Below are 21,046 nucleotides of genomic sequence, written 5' to 3'. Positions count from 1 at the left end.
GAGATGAGTGTTGGGGAGATCTTGAGGAGTTAGCACAAGATACGATGTGGTGGTGTGAGTTCATCGAGGCCCTATGCATCCCCGAGGGTGCCACAGGAAATGATTGATTGATTGATTGAATATGCAAACATGTTTCATTATTACCAACAAAAATAAGACATTTGGAGCTTGCATGAGTAAACACTAGGATAACTTAGGGTTGCCATTCGTCCGGATTTTCCCGGACATGTCCTGCATTTAGGTGTCAAAATCTTCGTCCGGGAGGAATTTTAAAAATTCTCCAAAAGTCGGGAATTTCAGCTTCCATAGCATTTTCTCGAAAAAATAAATATCCTAATAAACTCTGTCATGACGAGAGAGAGAGAGAGAGAGAGAGAGAGAGAGAGAGAGAGAGAGAGAGAGGGACTTTCGTTGTTTTCGTCAGCTGGTAAGTGTTGCCAACTTGGCTGATTTAGTGCTAGCAGCTAGCTAAAATGTCCTGCCTTTTCGTCTTGTTCAGCCAGATTTTTTTTTTTTTTTATAATTAATGCTGTTATAGCCATAAAGTATATGGTAATTGCACACAATTATTGGCTTAGTTTTCATTTTAACACTGTAGCATTTGTTATTCTTATGATCTTGCATCTAAGGCGTTGTTGCATTTTACAGTCATAATCTTGCCAGTTCTGTACTTTGCCTGTTTTCCAGTATATTGTAAAAGGATTAAGGAAGGCACTCTAATCGGATTGAACTTGTCCAGGTTTATATCCAAGGGATGGTTGGGGTTTATTGCTCACGTAATGCCACTCACGGATGAGAGACTAGTCATTCTTATCTTTAATATCAGGATAATGGATGGATGGATGAAGTACAGTAACACTGATATATTTACAGTATATATATATATATATATATATATATATATATATATATATATATATATATATATATATATATATATATATATATAAGGGTTTCATAACGCCAAAAGCCCGAAGTTTGTGCTGGGGGGTGGGGGGAGGCATGGCTTTCAGCAGAGGCGTCCGATCTTTTGATCGTTCAGTTATGGCAACCCTAAATCAATTTATGTGAATAGTATTGGGCGCGAAACTCAAAAACACGTGGTGCATGATGCAATATAGCACAGCTCTTACTAAGTAGGGTTAAAGTTATTACTGAAAGAACTGAGGGCTGACCGGAATATTCTGTTGTCATTAGGAATGTTCAATAACTGGATGCTTGGCTGTGAAGAAAGATGCATTTTACGACATTTATTACTGCTTTTGCATGATTTCTAGCAATTTTAAATTGACAGAGATTCAGGTGTTTTTTATTTTAAGTAAGAGTTATATGCTAATGACTTTTTGGTTGTTGCTCTAGCACAACTGCTATCAAACCATTTTGGAGAGTTTGATCTTTTAGTGAAATGTTGATTTGGTATGAATAAGTACATACCCGCTTGCACTAAGTCGTAAATGTGGGACTTGGAAGAACTGTTGTCACTGGAGAAGAAAGACTGCCATGGAATATCAGCAAGATAATTTCTGAATCCATCCCAGTCTGCCCCATCAAAGTGCCATCTGGTCACACCGACAGGTTCAAAACGGAGAGGTTTGGGGGAACTGACTAATGAGGCTTTGATGAGATTGTGGTCGGAGGAACCAAGTGGTGACGGTATTTCTATCCTGTATTGATCTGGATTATTTGTTAGGAATAGATCCAAGAGATAGGCGTTATGGTCAGGATTATCGAGTATTCTGGTTGGCTGTTTTACCAACTGCGTGAGATTAAACGATTCTGCAAACTGCTCACTCTCTAGACCAGTATCGTCAGTCCTGGCAGAATGCAATAACCATTCTACGTTATGAATGTTAAAATCACCCAAAACGGTATTTTCAGTGCTAAGGGTGAGGTTAAGGTTAGCCAACTGTTTGGGTATGGAGTCAGATATGCTGGGCTCTGAAGAAGCACTGGGGAAGCAATTAACTGCACAGATATATTTGGTAATATTTAGATAATTTAGTTTATATAATGTATCTGTAATAGTTTTGAAGTAAGCTGAGGCTGAAGTCATAATTTTTTGACATTTTTGGACCTTAGACCATGAAAAGTAGGTCAAGGTCACTGAAACTGGGTCATTGTAATAGGGTAATGGTGCTGTACATCCTCGAAAGCTATGATGAATATCTGAGACAAAGTGTGACGGAATAAAAAAAAAATCAAACTATTGACGGATACAAAGATCTCCACAAATGGTAATAGGTGGACATCAGTCAAAATAATAGCAAACCGGTAGGTGACAATGGCCAGCTCTAAGTTAGCCAGTAAGAGTCTAAAAATTCCATCTCTTGCCTCTCTTTGGACACAAACTAAACCACCCAGACAAAAGAAATAATTCTTGCATAAACACACTAAACACAGAAAAATGTGAAAAAAAAAAAAACATTTTTTGTTACGAAACCTCCCACATTATGCACTGATTTTGTTCGTAATACACATATCTAGTCAATTCAAACCATTTCAGCACCACTGAAATTTTCTGGGGTGAAAATATGCATATTTCTTAGTGTGATTTTTTCTGCTCCTCTTTCTGTTTTCACCGGCATGTATGCGGTCATTTTGCGAAAATTTTCACGTTCTATTACGATGCACAGGATGGGTGTAGGACGCTAAAACTGCATTGCCAGATGCACCAGACGTTTCTCTTTAATTTGGTAAGAAAATAAATCAGTATTCAAAATTTGAAAAAATGGTGCCAGGGCTGGCCTCTGGTTCTCAACAATTTGTGGACCGAAGGCCACAGGAGGGGCTAAGCGGGCCGTTGCTAGGCAATGAGTTGTTGCCTAGCAACCAAAACCTTGCGGACACAACTAGATCATAGACTGGTAATTGTGGCAAGGTTTGGTTGGAATCATTTAATTCTGAAGGGTAGAAGTGCTTGACACAATTAAACAAGACTGCTAGGGATGCTGAGATCAATCTTCACATGGTTGCCATCCGAAAACTGGAGAAGAGAGGGGAAAAAAAATGGATGGAACAGTTCTGATAGGGAATGGCCTCAAGATTGCACCTAAAGAAGTCTCAGTCTTCTATGCCCATTGGTAATGCTCCTACAAAAATGTGAATAATGTGAAAAAGTGGTTTTTCGGCCGTTGCTAGGCAATGAGTAGTTGCCTAGCAACCAAAACCTTGCAGACACACCTAGGTCATAGGGTGGAGATTGCTGCCAGGTTTGGTAGGAATCGGTTAATTCTAAAGGGTAGAAGTGCCTGCCACAATTAAATAAGAATGCAACACTACAAGAAAGAAAATGCAACAATCAATAAGGGCTGCATGAAGCTGGCTAATAATCATAAAATAATAATAATAATAATAATAAATTTAGTAGTCACAGTAGGAGTACTAACAGTAGTAGTGGTATAAGCAGTAGTAGTAGTTGTGGCAGAAAACGACCATCCAAGTGCAACGCCCGCGCCTAACAATTAGTCTAACCTCCGAACACCTAACTTTGCTTAGTGACCTTAACTTGATATTGTTCTCAAAATCGAATTAATTCATCCTTCTCATACCAGTCAGTACCAAATGAGGCAAGTCACCCTTTCCTTAAATGTCGGAAATAAGGGGACTGGACCCAGACATCTACTTTTCTGACGGGGAAAAAAGGTTTTATTGATATTGTTTTACTTATATCTGTATGTATATACGTACACATGTGTGCATGTGTATAACGTTGTTTTATTTAGCAAACAAGTTTTGCAGGCTTTAAGCCTCGGATTCTTTCTTTTCTACATCATATGTGAAATAATATAACAAATATGGCATTTGTAGTAAAGTATTAGGCATTGCCACAAAACAAGTCTGGTTTTGCCATTTTCTCCACCTTAGTTTCCCTACTTGCTCCTCTGCCACCCTATCATGTACAATATAACCAGAATTGTTGACAGTATCCAACTTTGCCACTTATGCTAAAGTATTGTTAAATTTAATAAAAAATTGCTCGTCAAAGTATCATGAGGCAAATGTGCTAAAGTAAAGGTGCAATAGTATCATGGTCATAAAGTACTCATCATGGTCATAAAGTAAAAAGTAACTTCTTTAAACTAATCAGTTATTTGGTACTGGAAATGAGTCATTGTCATACTTAGGGCATGATGTGTAGAGGCTGAACAATTGGAAGGCATCAGGTGTTGATGAGGCATATGTTGAGGTGATTAACCCGCCCCATCCCGATCGATTTTCCGCCACTGACTCCCCCCCATCCTGACCAATTATGGAAAAAAAAAATTTTTGGCTCAAACCTCAGCTTTTGGTGAGAAACATCGAAAATTCACAGAGAAATCGCTCACCTGAGGTTTAAAATACTCGATACAGGTAGGAGTACCCCTTACATTACTGGGTTTTCTAACAGGCTGGCTCCAAAGAAAACGAGCTCTATGGGAGGGTAACTATTCCACACCACTCATAAACGGTATTTATTTATTTGGTACGAATTTATATGCAGTATGAGAGTATATTGGTTTTTACACAGTAATATAGGAAATATAAGCATTATTTCACTCACCAAACACATCAACATTCCTGACCTTTTCTGGCAACATTACCTGATCATCATTTCTGACTGTTTCTTCCTCTAAAGCTACATAAAGTTTGTCCTCCACATTGTCATTGATTGGGGAATCACTCTGGCCCCGAATTTCATACCGTGGCACGACATTTCTCTACTGGCCAGGTCACTGGTAACAGGTGAATTGCCGAGACAATGGCTTGCGGGGGGGGGGAGGTCATGCGGGGTAAGGCATTGTCCCTGCCTGGCATCTTGTAGAGGAAGGTGTCCCGTGTATATGTACCAAAAATCATGCGCAAATTAGGGACCTTGCAATTGATGCACGTTTATATACGTCAACAGGATTGACTGTGACAAAACATGTGGACGTATATATACGTCAACGGGTGTAAAAAGAGAGCATTGAAATGTTAACTGGAAATACATAGGAAAGATTGGATGGCTGCTATTTTATCAGTAGAATGGAAGAAAACTGATTATGCTTAGTACAGAAACAGAGGTGATAGAAGTAAATGAGAAAAAAAATATCACATTACATGGCTACAGAGGCTTGTACATAAGGTATTTGGAAGAATAATGCTAGAGAAGGTGGGTAATGCACTGGCATATCTGGTGAATTAAGAATAGCGTGGCTTTAGAACCGGCAAGAGATGTGCAGAATAAGTATGTGAAATGAGACACACACAGTGAAGAAAGACTGTGAAAAGGACCGTAAGGTATCTGTGGCTTAACTGAATTTTGCGCATGCTAATAAGAGTTTTGATGATGGTGATGAAACCTGCGTCAGGGTAAGGCCACTCTATACATGGGTCGCGGGGAGGGAAGAGGAGATGGTAGAAGGTAGTGGGCTGCATAGTGGTAAGAGGTAAATGATTTTGTGGCCATACAGGAAGAAGGGAATACTGTGTGGCGGGACATAAGTCACTGATCGGTATGCCCCATGATCGGTACAATGGCACTATCGAAGCTCTCTAGAAAACTGTTGTAATTGAAGGATGCATCCTTACAGTTTGCTTATATGGCTTTTATATCGGTAAATCATTTCTCTGGTTTCTAGCTACTAGAGCATCATTCCAAGATTTGACTTTACGTTTCCGTGTTGGAAAAAGTAGTGGCAGTAATTGTCAAGGAAACATGCAAAGCAATGTGGGATGTTCTCCACAATGAATATTCCCCATATTAGGCTATGCAACAGAAGTATGGCTCGCTTCAGGACAGAGTTATCGTTAAAAAAAAAAAATCCCTAAGTGCATTGCTAAATTTAAATGAAAATCATTTCATAATTAAATATCCTTCCAGAAGTTGTTCGAAGTACTTCTACTATAAGTTTTCTTCCCCCCCCCTCTCACCAAGTAGCAGCTGACGCCAATGGTAAATTTCTCATTGCTGATGTTGATGAGGTAGGTCATCAAAGTGACTCAGGAAGTTTCAGATCATCAAGGACATCATCTATCTATTGACTCATAGAGAAAGAAGTTAATGATCTACACCCATCTCTGCTTCATGATACGAATGTAAGAGCTCCCTATGTCACAGCAGCTGACAAATGATACCCACTGTTCCCTTACATTTTGACATCATTTCCCCTACGCAGCTTAGACGATATGTAGAGGATATATAACTACCATTTATTGCAAGCCTGCAGAAGTGATGAGGAAGGTATTAGAATACGTGTATTATGCAGTAAATACCAAGTTTTATACAAAGCTATTAGACAGATGTAAGAACCACCGAATCAGTTATAAAAGCTGCATGAGTTTTATGCAGTGGCATCTTTGAGGAAGAAGGTCCAAATCCACATAATATCAGTGTCACTAAAGAAGTGGTTGTAAGTAATCCTCAACCTCGAAGTTCAGCATTGCTTCCAAAACAGTGCTTTCAGAATTAGAGAAACTTTTGTGGAGTACTTAAACACACACACACACACACACACACACACACACACACATATATATATATATATATATATATATATATATATATATATATATATATATATATATATATATATATATATATATATATATATATATATATATATATATATATATATATATATATATATATATATATATATATATATATAAGTAATCCCTCTAATATCCGAACACCCAATATACGGACATCCCCACTAACCGGACATAATCGTCCTGGGATCCAATATTCCCAAAATGGGCCAAAAACCACAAAAAATTCGAAAAAATGACTTTTTTCCCTCCCGTAATTTGAAATTGCCGCATGGCGCCAAACAGCTGTTACACCATGGTCCCTTCACCCCTTCCTTCCTCCCCCTCCCCCCTCCCCTGTCAGGGTTGCCATTTGGTATTTTTCATTACCAAGTGTGGGCCAATTTGGTACTGAAAAATTCGTTTGGTAATGAATCAGAATAATCCATTACCAAATGGATTTTTCACATGTATGAGGATACACAGGATGGAGATGGTGGATTGCTCGCCCTTTCTGATTAATCTGCTACCCTACATAGCATGAAAATAATCAACATGGTGTTAATTATAAGGAGAGTGATTACATGTAATTCCACTTGTATATATAATTAGTGAAGAATAAATGCTAGCTTTACGAATTTGGTAATGAAAAGTTAAATTTGGTAATGAAAGTTGACGAGATTGGTAATGTGGCCGTTGCAATCTGGCAACTCTGTTACCCCGCCATCATCAACAGTCACAGCCAAACTCTGATCAAGCAGATGCTCATAGCAGTGCAAGCCACAGGTGCGTGTTTTTTTTGTGAATAAACAGTGAATAAACTGAAATACCTCGCCTCTAGAAGACACGGGAATTTAGTGTTGTGCAGTGTTAAGAAATTAGAATTTAGAGTGCAGAGGATTAACTGTGGACTGCAAACTGGCGGTTCAAACCAGTCCAGGAGCCAGGGACTTGTACCCAGAATGTTTAATATTGTATAAACTCACCTCTAAAATCTCATTTTATGGTTCTTTTGCATTTATTTCAGTCTTTTATGGCCCTTATTGGTGTGATTTGGGTCTTAAATAGGTGCAATGCATGTTCAGAGTGAGTTGTATAGGTGTTTTTCTGAGTTAGGGTCCATAAGTACAAGTCCAGGAGGCTGGGGCCCAATATCCGGACAGGATCACCATCCAGACATGCCTTTGGCTCTATTACGTCGGATATTGGAGGGATTATATATATATATATGAATATAGATAGATAGATAGCAAGAGCTTTAGGTGGTCTGAGTCTGGTAAATGTTGATGGAGGAGAGTGGAATCTGAAACAGCTGCTGTTTGCAGATGATACTGCACTGGTGACTGATTCAGAGGAGAGATTGAGACAGTTGGTAGAGGAGTTTGGAAGGGTGTGTGGAAGGAGGAAATTGAAAGTAAATGAGAATAAGAGTAAAGTGATGAAGTGTACGAGGTTGATAGATGGTAGGGGGATGAATATAGTTTTGAATGGTGAGTTGCTTGAGGAGGTAGATTGTTTTAAATATCTAGGGTCACATGTTGCTGTGGATGGAAGAATAGATGCAGAAGTGAAGTTTAGAATAAATGAAGTAGGAAAGGTGCTGGGAGGAATGAAAAAAGTGTTTAAATGTCGTTCGCTTAGAATGGATGTAAAGAGAAGGCTGTATGAGGGTGTTGTGGTACCGACTGCATTATATGGGTCTGAAACATGGAATATGGGTGTAGCAGAGAGGAAAAGTTTGAATGTAATGGAGATGAGATGTCTGAGGAGTATGTGTGGAGTGACGCGTATGGATCGAGTGCGAAATGATGAAGTGCGAAGGAGAACTGGAGTTGTTCGGGAGATGGCTGGTAGAGTTGAGCAGAGGGTGTTGCAATGGTTTGGGCATATGGAGAGAATGGATAATGAGCGATTGGTGAAAAAGATAACTAGATCTGATGTGAGAGGTGTAAGGCTGAGAGGAAGACCACGAATAGGATGGATGGACAGTGTGAAGAGAGTGCTGGATGCGAGAGGGATGTCTGTTGAGCAAGGAAGAGTGGCTGTGCATGACAGAAATAAATGGAGAGAAATTGTGAATGAATAAGTGATGACGCAGCCCTGAGGGGATATTCTCCCGCATTTGGTCTGATCAGCTAGTCAGGTCAGGTGCGGGTAAGGGGATGGGTCTGTTATGATGTGGCAGGGGTAAACCAGTTCTGCTGTCGGGCCCTGCTGCGGATGTCACTGATTGCATTGCGCAGTTGACCCTTGTGTGGTGTGATGCGGTGAGGATCTGTCCGTTCTCCCCTTTGGAGCTAAGATGCGAATGAATGTGTTTGAATGGATGAGTAAATGGAGAGTGAGTCGTCCTGTCTCGGCTACCTCCCTTTCCTTGGGGGAAGCAGCCTAGGTATATAGATAGATAGATAGATAGATAGACAGATGGATAGACAGATAGATAGACAGATAGATTGTTTGCTTTTTGTCCTTCAATCACGCCCATACCAAGGGCCTGAGACCTCCAGACCCATGTATATTCTGAAACAGTGAACCAAGGAGGGTTTTAGGGGGGTCAAAATTCAGATCTGGGTCATTTGAGATCACCGGTAATACACACTCGAATGACTGGACCCAGCAGCCAAATTTTTGGCATGGAGACTCACATGACCTCCAGGTCGGACATAGGCTCAGAGGTCATTTGAGATCAGGTCAAAGGTCATATGAGGTCACTGATAATAGTAAACAAGTGTGCATAAGTACTGTGCGTTAGTCTGCGAGAGCTAAATTAGAAAGTTCCTGGACCTCCTACAATCCCTTTTCAAAAGCATAAGAGGAACATGGTCTTTCTCGAGTAGCTTGGAAGATTGAACTAGAACAAGTAGGATTGGAGTGTTTGCCTTTTTGGCGGTACCCCAGTTAGTACATATATACAGTATACATATATATACAGAGAGCGAGAGAGAGAGAGAGCCTGACTCGCTCCCCACCTGGGTAGCTGCCCAGCTGGGAAAGGTAGCGCTCTCCTATCACATAGCACGTTACAGCAGCCGTGGCTCAATGGATTTGAGTTCTGACCGAAGGGTTCGAGGTTTGAGTCCACCCAAGGGTCATTGCTAGACATCAGGAAGAGCATCTGGTCATAAAGTGCTACACGCTCTAAACCAAAGTCCTCTACCCAGGGGCATACAAGCACTCACCAGCATATCAAACTACAGCTACTCACACAATACCCAACATCTGGAAGCATGGCACTATCATCACCATCCCCAAATCCAACAAAGACCCAATGCTACTTTCTTCACACCGCCCCATCACACTCCTCTGCACCCCTCCAAAGTCACTGAACGACTGGTAATGTAATAAGTTACACCTCACATCCCTCTAGCCCTATCACAACATGGTTTTAGGCCACTACACTCCACACTCTTCTTACAGACCTTACACAAAGAGTTATTGATGGCATCAATTCAGCTAGGCCATCACACAGAACACTCCTAGTCATACTAGACATTAGCAAAGCTTTTGATGCCATCCCCCACCACAGCCTCACAAACAAACTATTTTACACAAACATGCACAATAACACAAAAAGATGGCTGGCAAACTCTTTAGTAGGCAGATGTGCACATGTAACATTTGAAGGTCAGTCATCGAACATTAGAAACGTCACAAACGGCATCGCCCAAGGATATGTTTTGTCTGCTACGATCTTTATCATATACATGCACGACATATTCACACCCCACACACCACAAATACGCATAGCTTCCCATGCAGACGACATAACACTTACATGTACACTCCAAAACACAAACACTACCTCCCACATCCTCCAACCTTACTTCAACACACTACGCGAATAGGTCACCACAAACAGACTCACAATAGCCCTAGCCAAATCTACAGTGACCCTTCTCACAAACTGGACAGCAGAACATAGTTACATTCCACACCTCACCATAAACAACACTCCCCTACCACACACACACACACACACACACACACACACACACACACACACACACACACACACACACACACACACAAAATACATCAAAGTCATTTAAATATCACATCACAAATATTAAAAACAAATTGACACCAAGACTTAACACCCTAAGGTCACTTCCCAATACAACATTGGGACACAACAAAGAAACCATAACCACAGTATACAAACAGTATGTTCAGTGATGAATTATGCTTGGGCTTCTAACGTCACTAAAACACACTACAACACTACAGACCATACAGAACAAGGCCCTATAAATAATCACGGGCTGCACAGATACTACACCTACAGACCACCAAGAAACCAAAGTCTTCAAAGTCAAGGATCATCTAGACATGAAAGGCACACAAATTCTTGCTGCAGCCTCCACAAACCCACACCATCCACTACGCTACATGGCAGCACATCCACACACACACCAAGGAATATCAAAAAACACCCAGCACACGACATCATACTTAAATACTGTCACCTCTCCCCCCTTGCCTGCCTCAAAGCACCTTCCAGAAACATATCCATACTCAGATCACTCCATTCAGTCACTCCGAGACAACACACACCTGCATGCACGGCCTCCTGATATCCACCCTTCTGAATCCTACCTCCCTCATGAGGACAGGGTCCACCTGGCCAGGCTGAGATGTGGGCATCATCCAGCCCTCTTGAATTATCAGAAAAGGCTGGATGACTCCGTCACTGATGCCTGTCTTAGATGCAACACAGAACCCCATACTATTAAGCACTTTATGGAAGACTGCATTGCATACAATCATTTGCACCAACAACACAACATACTGTTATGAAGGGGCATTTGCCAGTTAGGTAGTCTCATACCTTCGAGACGTTCTGGTACCGTAAGTTTTGGTACGAGTCATCAGAGTTGCCAGTTTGCCTGGTGTTTGTAAGTGTAGTTATTTCGGAAGTTAAACATTCATTTATTTTTATGCACTTTTTCTTTATAATGTTTTATTGACGTGATTGCTTGTTAAATTATGTAATTTAAGTTCGTATGGTAAATGATTTAGAGTGTTATGTAATGTGAGTCAACTCTAGCATGTTCTGAGGTCTCCTAGTTGGTAACTGTTGTTACTAGGGGCTGATGCAAGACCAGCACGTCCGAGAATGTTTGAGAAGTAGGTCTTTCTAGAACAATGCAAGCTTATATAAGATGGTGTAGAGATTATTACAAGTTTAGTCGGGTTTCAGGTCAGTTTGAGTGAAGATCAGTCGGTTTTGGTGTAGTGTCAGTGCAGTGCTGTTAGTGAAGTTTGGGAAGAGTTGCATTGTAAGCATTAAGTGTAATTACTGTCAGTGAAGACTGTATATTTTTGGTACTTGTGAAAACAGTGGCAAACAGTGACGGGTTATTGAAGTTGCTATATCAATGGAACTTGAGAAGACAGTGAAGTGTATTAAGTATAATTACTGTTAGTGAAGATTATTATCAGTACTTGTGTAATAAATGAAGTGTTAGCAAGCATTAAGTGTACTAACTATGAAGTGTTGTTAAACATTAAGTGTAACTGCAATCGGTAAAGTGGGTATAGCTCCAGCGCTTGTGAGAACAGTCAAGTTGGAAAGCATTAAGTGGACTTATTTGGAAAATAAAGACAGTGAACTTTAAGAAGCCAGTGTTTATTTTTGCCTCAGCTGATCTTGTGTATACTGCACACCTAAAGGCTGACCATAAGAAGAGCTGACCATAAGAAGAATGGAGCCTGTGGCAGTGTGGGGACTGGGTTGTAACACTGGTGTCAGGAGTGGGATCAGAAATTACCTGCGTTGCTGATGGCATATCGGTCTGCATCCTGTGAGTCTACTGGCTACACTCCTGCAAAAGTGATGTTGGGCCACGAGTTATGTTTTCCCATCGACTTGTTAATGGGAAGACCACCTGGTGAAGAGCTGTCTACAGACACCACTGGCTATGCGAAGCACCTTCAGGAAAAGTGGGCTGAGGTACATCATCAAGTGCGAGGAGCCCTCAAGTTTTCAGGAGAAGTGATGAAGTGCAAGTATAATGCCAAGGCAAGTGATGTGAGCTTCAAGGATAGTGACCAAGTCTGGTTATACAATCCTCAGCGTAATAAGTGACAGTCACCGAAGCTGCAAAGCCCGTGGGACGGGCCTCACACTGTGTTGGACTGCCTATCAGACGTAAAGTATAGGATTTGTGGAGACAGGAAGTCTCACCCAAAGGTGGTGCACGTGAATCGTCTGTGGCAGTACCATGGGCCAGGACAGTTCAGCTGGGATGTCTCCGAGGAATCGTGCTCACCCACAGCCGAGGATGTTGAGGAGGACCAAGGAGCTGAAGTTCAAGAGGATGAGGACAGTTCCCCAAGAGAAGAAGTGAATCAAGAAGAGGACCAAGACCTTCCTGGAGGAGTGGACTGTGTGGAGGAGCAAGGACATCAACGGAAGTGGAATAGAAGACTTGATAAGTTGAAAGATTATTTTGTGTATAGCTAGAGGTTTCAGTAGGATTAAAGTTTAAGTTCGTGTATATTGTGTAATTTTGTTGGGATGACAAAGGACTGGGGAGGGGGTAGTGTAATGAAGGGGGATTTGCCAGTTAGGTAGTCTCGTACCTTCGAGACGTTTCTGGTACCGTAACTTTCGGTACGAGTCATCAGAGTTGCCAGTTAGACTGGTGTTTGTAAGCGTAGTTATTTCGTAAGTTAAACATTAATTTATTTTTATGCTCTTTTTCATTATAACATTTTATTTAAGTGATTGCTTGTTAAATTATGTAACTTAAGTTCGTATGGTACATGATTTAGAGTGTTATGTAATGTAAGACAACTCTAGCATGTTTTGATGTCTCCTAGTTGGAAACTATTGTTACTAGGGGCTGATGCAAGACCAGCACGTCCGAGAATGTTTGAGAAGTAGGTCTTTCTAGAACAATGCAAGCTTGTATAAGATGGGGTAGAGATTATTACAAGGGGACTTTGATGCATGGTCGTGAAGAGAGTGGATGTATGCTCGTGCTCTCTCTTCTCTAGATTTATAGGGCTGCGTCACTGGCATTGGTTCTTTTTTTTTTTCACCCTTCTGGTGGCGACTAGGTTAGCTAGTTACTTGTATTCCTCCCCTCCCTCCAGCTAGATACAGTAGGTGTCTGTACCGTTATACTGAGTTTACCTTTGCTTACTCGCCCATAGAGAGTCCCCCCCACTGATCGCTATGGGGCATGAATTGACATGGTTGAGCCTCCCTGGAATGGTCTGAGAGGGCAACCTCAGACATAGGTGTTCTGTCCCGAGTTATTTGTCCTTTCCTTGTTTTCGTTCCTTCATCCCATTCTATGGTGGACGACCTTTCAGCTTCCCCCCCCTTCAGGGGGGGAGGTGGTCCTGACCGACCCCCAACTAGTACACAGACTGACAGCCCCCAGGCAGAACGGCCCCAGTCTCGTTTGCCTCTTGACATCAGTGTAAATAACACGGTTCCACTTCCTTGAGCAGTCTCAATCCCTTCATGATCAAGAAGGTTATTGATGGCTGTGGGGTGGTGGAACAAGTAAAAAAAACTTGCGAAGGGAGACCTCATTGTAAAGACATGTAATTCATCCCAAGTTAAGGATTTGCTGAAGCTGCGCAAGTTTCACTGCTATGATGTTGAGGCCAAGATCCCAACTTCCATGAATTCCTGCAAGGGTGTTATCACTTGCAGGGATCTCATGGTGATGAGTGAGGAAGAGATCATAGAGGAACTTGCTCAGCAAGATGTCATTGATGCCCGGTTTATTACCATATTTTTCAAAGGCATGAGGATGAAGGCGGCCACTATTGTTTTGACTTTCGGCAAAGTTTCACTCCCGGCACATGTCAAAGTTGGCTATGAAATAGTTAATGTAATACCATATATCCCCAACCCACTCCGTTGTTTGAAGTGTCAGTTATATGGGCACGGTGCTAAGAATTGTCTGGCTTCACAGTCAGTGTGTGGCAAATGTGCAACACAGGGTCACGATGCTGAGCAGTGCACATCAGAGACTATCTGTTGCTTTCACTGTAAGGATGCTTACTCCACTTCCTCTAGGGATTGTCCCAAGTGGAAGGAGGAGAAAGAGGTCTGCACAGTGAAGGCAACTGAGCGTATTTCCTACTACATAGCAAGGAAAAAGGTTAAGGAGTTGCATGCAACTCGTACGCCGAATAGGTCCTATGCTTCAGTGGTGATGTCCCATCCCATGATGTGCTCTGCTACAACACAGACTGACTCTGAACCGGTTCCTCTTGCCATACATTCTATCTTTCCATCTCAGCCTCCTGTCCAATCCACCTCTCAAACTGACACCCCTGTTACAACTTCCTACTCTCAGGCTGCTGCTGCCTCTCAGTCAGTCAAGCCTAAACCGAAGCCTGACAATTCAAGTAAGAGTAATATGACCACCCTTACCAAGCCACGACCTCATGTTCTTCCTGCTCCTGGCCCAGCGAGGGAAAGAAAGGGTAGCTCTTCCTCGGTGGAATCTGGGACCTTTGTTATTGATGAAAATATGGAAGTTTCCATTAACAAGCACCGGGATAGGTCCCCCGGTACTCACTCGCCTACTGGCAGGCGGCAAAAAAAGACGAAGCATACTGGCCCCCAATGTAAATCTTAAACCGTCACTTTCACTATATTACAGTGGAATTGTAGAGATGTTGGGAATAAATTACAAAATATAGCAATTTTGCTTTCAATACACAGGCCAGACGTTTTTTGTTTAGAGACGCGCCTGGAGGATCATCCTGATCCCCCACAGGTCAAACACTATCACTCATATAGAAGATATGAAGGTCACGGAGTTGCCATATACACACACAAATCACACCCACAAACGGAAGTGATTCTAAATTCTGGTCTGGAAGCTGTCGCGTGCAGAGTAAAATTTAATAACACGTATCTGTCTATTTGCTATCGATACTGTCCTCCACATGGCCTTATTGATAGTGAAGCTTTAAATTCACTATTTGAACATCTTCCTGGGAATAAGTTAGTTGGGTGACTTTAACGCCCATCACTATCAATGGGGTAACGTGAGGATTGATGATCATGAGGAGCAAATAGCCAACCTAATACTACGGTCCAACCTCTATCTTCTGAACGATGGTAGAGCAACTCGTGTAGATGATAGTACTGGTAACTTTTCGGCCATTGACTTATCTTTGGCCTTCCCTTGTATACATCAAGATTTCTCATGGGACCCTTATGACGACTCCTTGGGAAATGATCATTTACCCATCCTCCTTTCTTATACACATGACATTGTTTCGGACCCTCCACCTCCAAAAGTTAACTATAAGAAAGCAGATTGGGGATCCTTCTCAAGGATCACCAATTTAGATATATCTGGGGAGACCATAGATATTAAGGTCGAAAATGTAACTACTTCCATAATACACGCAGCTGAGGCTGCTATTCCCAAGACTTCTACAGTTCATACAGTGGACACAGGATTGCCGACAAGCATTAAGGAAACGCAATAGGAGATACAAGATTTTTGACAGTCAGCCTACAGAGGAAAATTTCATTGCATACAAACAAGCACGGGCTGAGGCAAGGAGAATAATAAGAAGGGCCAAACGTGACTCCTGGCGGTCCTTTGTGTCCACGGTGAATCGTACAACACCATTACATAAAGTCTGGTCCACTATTAAAAATTAAATAATAAAGGCCCAAAAATCCCTGTGACCACCCTGCAGGTTAATTATAACATCTATGACGATCCCATGGACGTTGCTAACATCCTCGCCAGGAGTTTTTCTCATGTAAGTAGCTCAGCCACTTAAGATCTGCGTTTTCAACACCATAAACGCATGGCTGAGCTACAGATCATAGACTTTGCCACAGAAGACGTAGACTCCCCGTACAACCAAGAGTTTATGCTAGATGAACTGCTCCTTGCCCTTAACTCCTGTAAAGACACCAGGCCTGGACCTGACACCATCACGTAGAGTATGCTCCAGCATCTTAATCAGGACAGCCTGATTAAGATGCAAGCATTGTACAGTGAGATTTGGGCGTCTCGAACATTCCCAAACTCATGGCACTTTACGCACATCATACTGATACCCAAAGAGGCTGGTCATCTTATGAATCCCACTTCATTTCGTCCTATTGTGTTGACTTCTTGTCTATGTAAGGTCATGGAACATATGGTTAATAATAGACTTCTTTTTTGTTTTAGAGTCGAAGAATTTGTTAAATGATCAACAATGTGGCTTCCGTAAATACAGAAGTTCACTAGATCATTTAATGAATTTGGAGCATTGTATTGCAGAGGCAATTGCCAATAAAAAATTCATGATAGGGGTGTTCTTGGACATCCATAAGGCCTATGACATGACATGGTGACACGGTTTACTAATGAAGCTCTATACTTATGGTTTAAGAGGAAATTTGCCTATTTGTATTTCAAATTTCTTAAGAGACAGGACTTTCTTAGTCAAATTGCCCTGTAATGTAACATCAGATATATTTATCCAGGAAAACAGGGTGCTGCAGGGAAGTGTGCTTAGTCCTACTTTATTTAGCATTATGATCAATGATATGCTGTCATTAGCTTCCATCCCGAGGAATCTTAAATACTCGCTCTACGCTGACGATTGTGCAATATGGCACTCTTCTCATAATGCACAATTTTCTGCTGGGCGGATTCAAGCAGCCCTTGATTCCGTCCTCCAATGGGCCTTGCAGTGGGGATTTAGGTTTTCCATCTCTAAGTGTGCCACTGTAGTTTTTACGACTCGTAACGTACCTAATTTGTGCTTAACTTTGGATAATCAGGCGATACCTTTTCAAAATTCTGTTAAGTTCTTGGGAATACATTTTGATCGTCGTTTGAACTTCAAAATTCGTGTTAATAATTTGATTGCTCGTTGTGATAAACCTTTAACTTCCTCAAGTACCTAGCAGGTACTGCATGGGGTGCTGACAGAAAATCTTTATTAATGGTGTATAAGTCCCTTATTCGATCAAAGCTAGACTATGGCGCACAGGTATATGGCTTGACATCTGATGCCACACTGAAAGGATTGGATGTGTTGCAGAATAAATGTTTGTGAATGTGTCTTGGAGTCGTCTGGTGTACCTGTGTAGCTCATATGGAAGTGGAGGCGAATATGCCTCTCCTCCGTATTCGCCGTGACCACCTGGCCTTATCATACAGCATACGAACATCAAGGAAAAGTAATATCGGCAATGTGGCCTGTGCCCCCCTGCGTCAATACCACCATCTCATGCGGGGGGTGCGTTGGCCACTAGCCATTCGCCTTCACTTACTGACTCAGAAGCTTGGTGTGGACCTCAGTGACTGACAAGTTGGTGTCAAAAAATATAGCGCCTTGGGAGCCACCCGGCTTTACCATTGACGTATCATGACTCCCAGCATCAAAGGCCAAGGCGCCAGAGGCGGAGGTCCATCACGTGTTTCGTAACATCATCGTTCGTCTCTTGGGGTCCCACCATTTGTACACAGACGGTTCCAAGTCGAGTGAATGTGTGGGTGCTAGTGTATGGTCGACCGAATGTGCCCTCAGGTATCGGCTGCAGACTCATACATCTGTGTTTACCTCCGAACTTTTTGCCATTGACAAAGCCATAGACAATGCTCTCAATTCTTGGCACGACTCATTTGTCATATTTTCAGACTCGAAATCAGCCCTTCAGGTGATTGCTTCTTGCACTACGGATTCTAATGAGATCCAGGGCCGCATTGTTAATAAAGTGCATTCATGCAACAAGTCCTTCACACTGATCTGGGTGCCTGGTTATTGTCGTATCTATGGTAATGAGCAGGCTGACTTACTTGTAAAGTTGGCTGTAGAGCTCAAGGAGACTTGGGACGTTCCTCGTGATCTACGGTCGAGTCTCTCTCTCGGAAAGAAATCAATAAATCTTCTGTGACAAGGTCAGTGGACCAGACTAAATATTCCACCATGTAAACCGTAACTGGGCGACTGGGACACTGCCAACCGTTCCAGCTGCCTGGAAGAAAAAGTGTTGGCTCGTTTGCGGCTTAATGCCACCATCCAAACACACATGAAACCTTATATGGAAAAACGATTCTCACCGCAATGTGACATCTGTGATGCGGTGTTATCTATCAGTCATATCATCCTGTGCTGTCGGCGATTTATTTGTGAAAGGACTTCACTTATGAATTACTGCGGTGCAGCAGACGTCCCCTTCACCCTTTCCACCATCCTGGGTGATGGGAACATTGTTATGACTGATATATTGATGGCTTTCTTGAGAGAGACCGGACTAATCAGAGTGATGTGACTTTTTTACTATATGGTAATGGTTTTTATGGACTGTAAATATGTAAATGTTGTACTATTAATTGGGGTTGACAGTTGACATATTTGAAATAGTTCCTCCTCCCACTGATCTATTTCTAGTATTGATGTCCCCTACATTAAACCCCATTCCTCGCCTCACAGTCACCAGCTGATGAGTGCAAGTGTGCAATATAGATAGGATTGGGCACTTGCAGTCGATGGTGGTCGAGGTACTTCTCTTTTTGTACAAATTATGTAAATAGATCATACCATATTGTTCAAGTTGTGCTAGTCAGGGCCGACAGCTGACGTATATGGAAATGTTCCTGACTCGTCTGGTTCCCTTTCATATACTGATGTCCCCTATATTAGGCTGTGCCTCGACTGACAGTCAGCAGGTGATGAGTGCAGGTATGTAATGTAGAAAGGCATTACATATATGCAGTCGATGGTGTTCTGTTTGTCGAGGTATTTTTACCATTAGTGTAGGTCTAGCTATTTGTCTCAGTAGAATTTAGTATAGGTCAGCGATTTGTCTGTTAGGTGATTAGTTTTAAGGTCTTTAGAATAGGTTTTTCATTATAATATAAGGTCTTAAAAATATAAAACCAAGAAAAAATTTAAAAAATAAAAATACAAAAGAATAAAATAAAAATTATTATATGTATATGTACGTGTGCTTGAAAATGTGTCTGTATATATGCATGGAAGTGTGTGTGTGTGTGTGTTTATATATATATATATATATATATATATATATATATATATATATATATATATATATATATATACGGCCTTAATGACCAGGGGCTTTGGCCCCAATGGTCGATAGGCCAAAAAATAATAATAATAATAATAATAATAATAATATTACAAGTTTAGTCGGGTGTCAGGTCAATTTGAGTGAAGATCAGTCGGTTTTGGTGTAGTGTCAGTGCAGTGCTGTTAGTGAAGTTTGGGAAGAGTTGCTTTGCAAGCATAAGTGTAATTACTGTCAGTGAAGATTGTATATTATGGGTACTTGTGAAAACAGTGGCAAACAGTGACGGGTTATTGAAGTTTGTATATCAATTGAACTTGAGAAGACAGTGAAGTGTATTAAGTGTAATTACTGTTAGTGAAGATTAGTTTCAGTACTTGTGTAATAAATGAAGTGCTAGCAAGCATTAAGTGTACTAACTATGAAGTGTTGTTAAACATTAAGTGTAACTGCAATCGGTACAATGGGTATAGGTCCAGTGCTTGTGAGAACAGTGAAGTTGGAAAGCATTAAGTGGAATTATTTGGAAAATAAAGACAGTGAACTTTAAGAAACCAGTGTCTATTTTCGCCTCAGCTGATCTTGTGTACTGCACACCTAAAGGCTGACCATAAGAAGAACAACTTACTGGGCAATGTCCTTCCTGTACTGTACTACTGCTGTTGGAGCTTGTTGCAGTGTGGGGTCTGGGACGTAAAAATACACTCCTTCAGAGCTCTGTGGAAAAGCCTTGTCTCGGCCGTGGCCTTCCTTAGGGACTCGGAATTGTTTGGTCAGACTGCCTAGGGAACAACTACAGTACTACTACTGCTGCCCAGGGGCAACACCTTAGCCCCAATCGACGAAGGGGGGGCACGTATAAAACAAACAAAAATTATATATTAAAAACTAGGAATGCAAATGATGCCTAGTGAAATGCCTCAGGTAAATCATAAAAGAAATAAAGGTTATTGAAAAGGTCTGAAACGTATTTAAGAAGCTAGGTAAGCAAAAGAAAAGTTATATAGAATGAATTAAAGTTCTATGCAAGGTAAATAAATGACAGGTAAACAAAAACACAGATAGGTAAAGATATGAAAGTAAAAACAAAAAGCTATTGCATTTATGAAAAACCTAGTACTTGAGATGTAGATGCAAAATATACAGATAAAAGATTGCCAACTTTCCCAAAGGAATGCAGGATGGTCTTCACACAGCTACTGTACACTAATATACCTGTGTGCAAAATTGTCATGATGATTAATGAATATACAAGACCACAAGATTTTCAAATTTGCCTATTTGTGTGGTTTGACCTTTACAACATGAAATCCTTGAAAATGCCTATATGCGAAAAAAAAAAAAAAAAAGTGTTACAAGAAGGAAAGAAACTGAGCAAATGCAACATGGTCTCCACTATAGGGTCGAAGCCATAATAAGAAAGACTATGAGGTGATGCGCAGGATACACAATGATACAGTACTCATTATATGTCACTTGTCATTATACGTACAGAGAGAAATATATAAACTTAAATCAGATGCACAG

The sequence above is a fragment of the Coenobita brevimanus genome, chromosome 18 (assembly GCF_032717465.1).
Source record: "Coenobita brevimanus isolate Jiangsu-jjx chromosome 18, ASM3271746v2, whole genome shotgun sequence".
Taxonomy (NCBI): domain Eukaryota; kingdom Metazoa; phylum Arthropoda; class Malacostraca; order Decapoda; family Coenobitidae; genus Coenobita; species Coenobita brevimanus.
The sequence above is the reverse complement of the archived record's forward strand: the minus strand, read 5'-3'. Positions refer to the sequence as shown.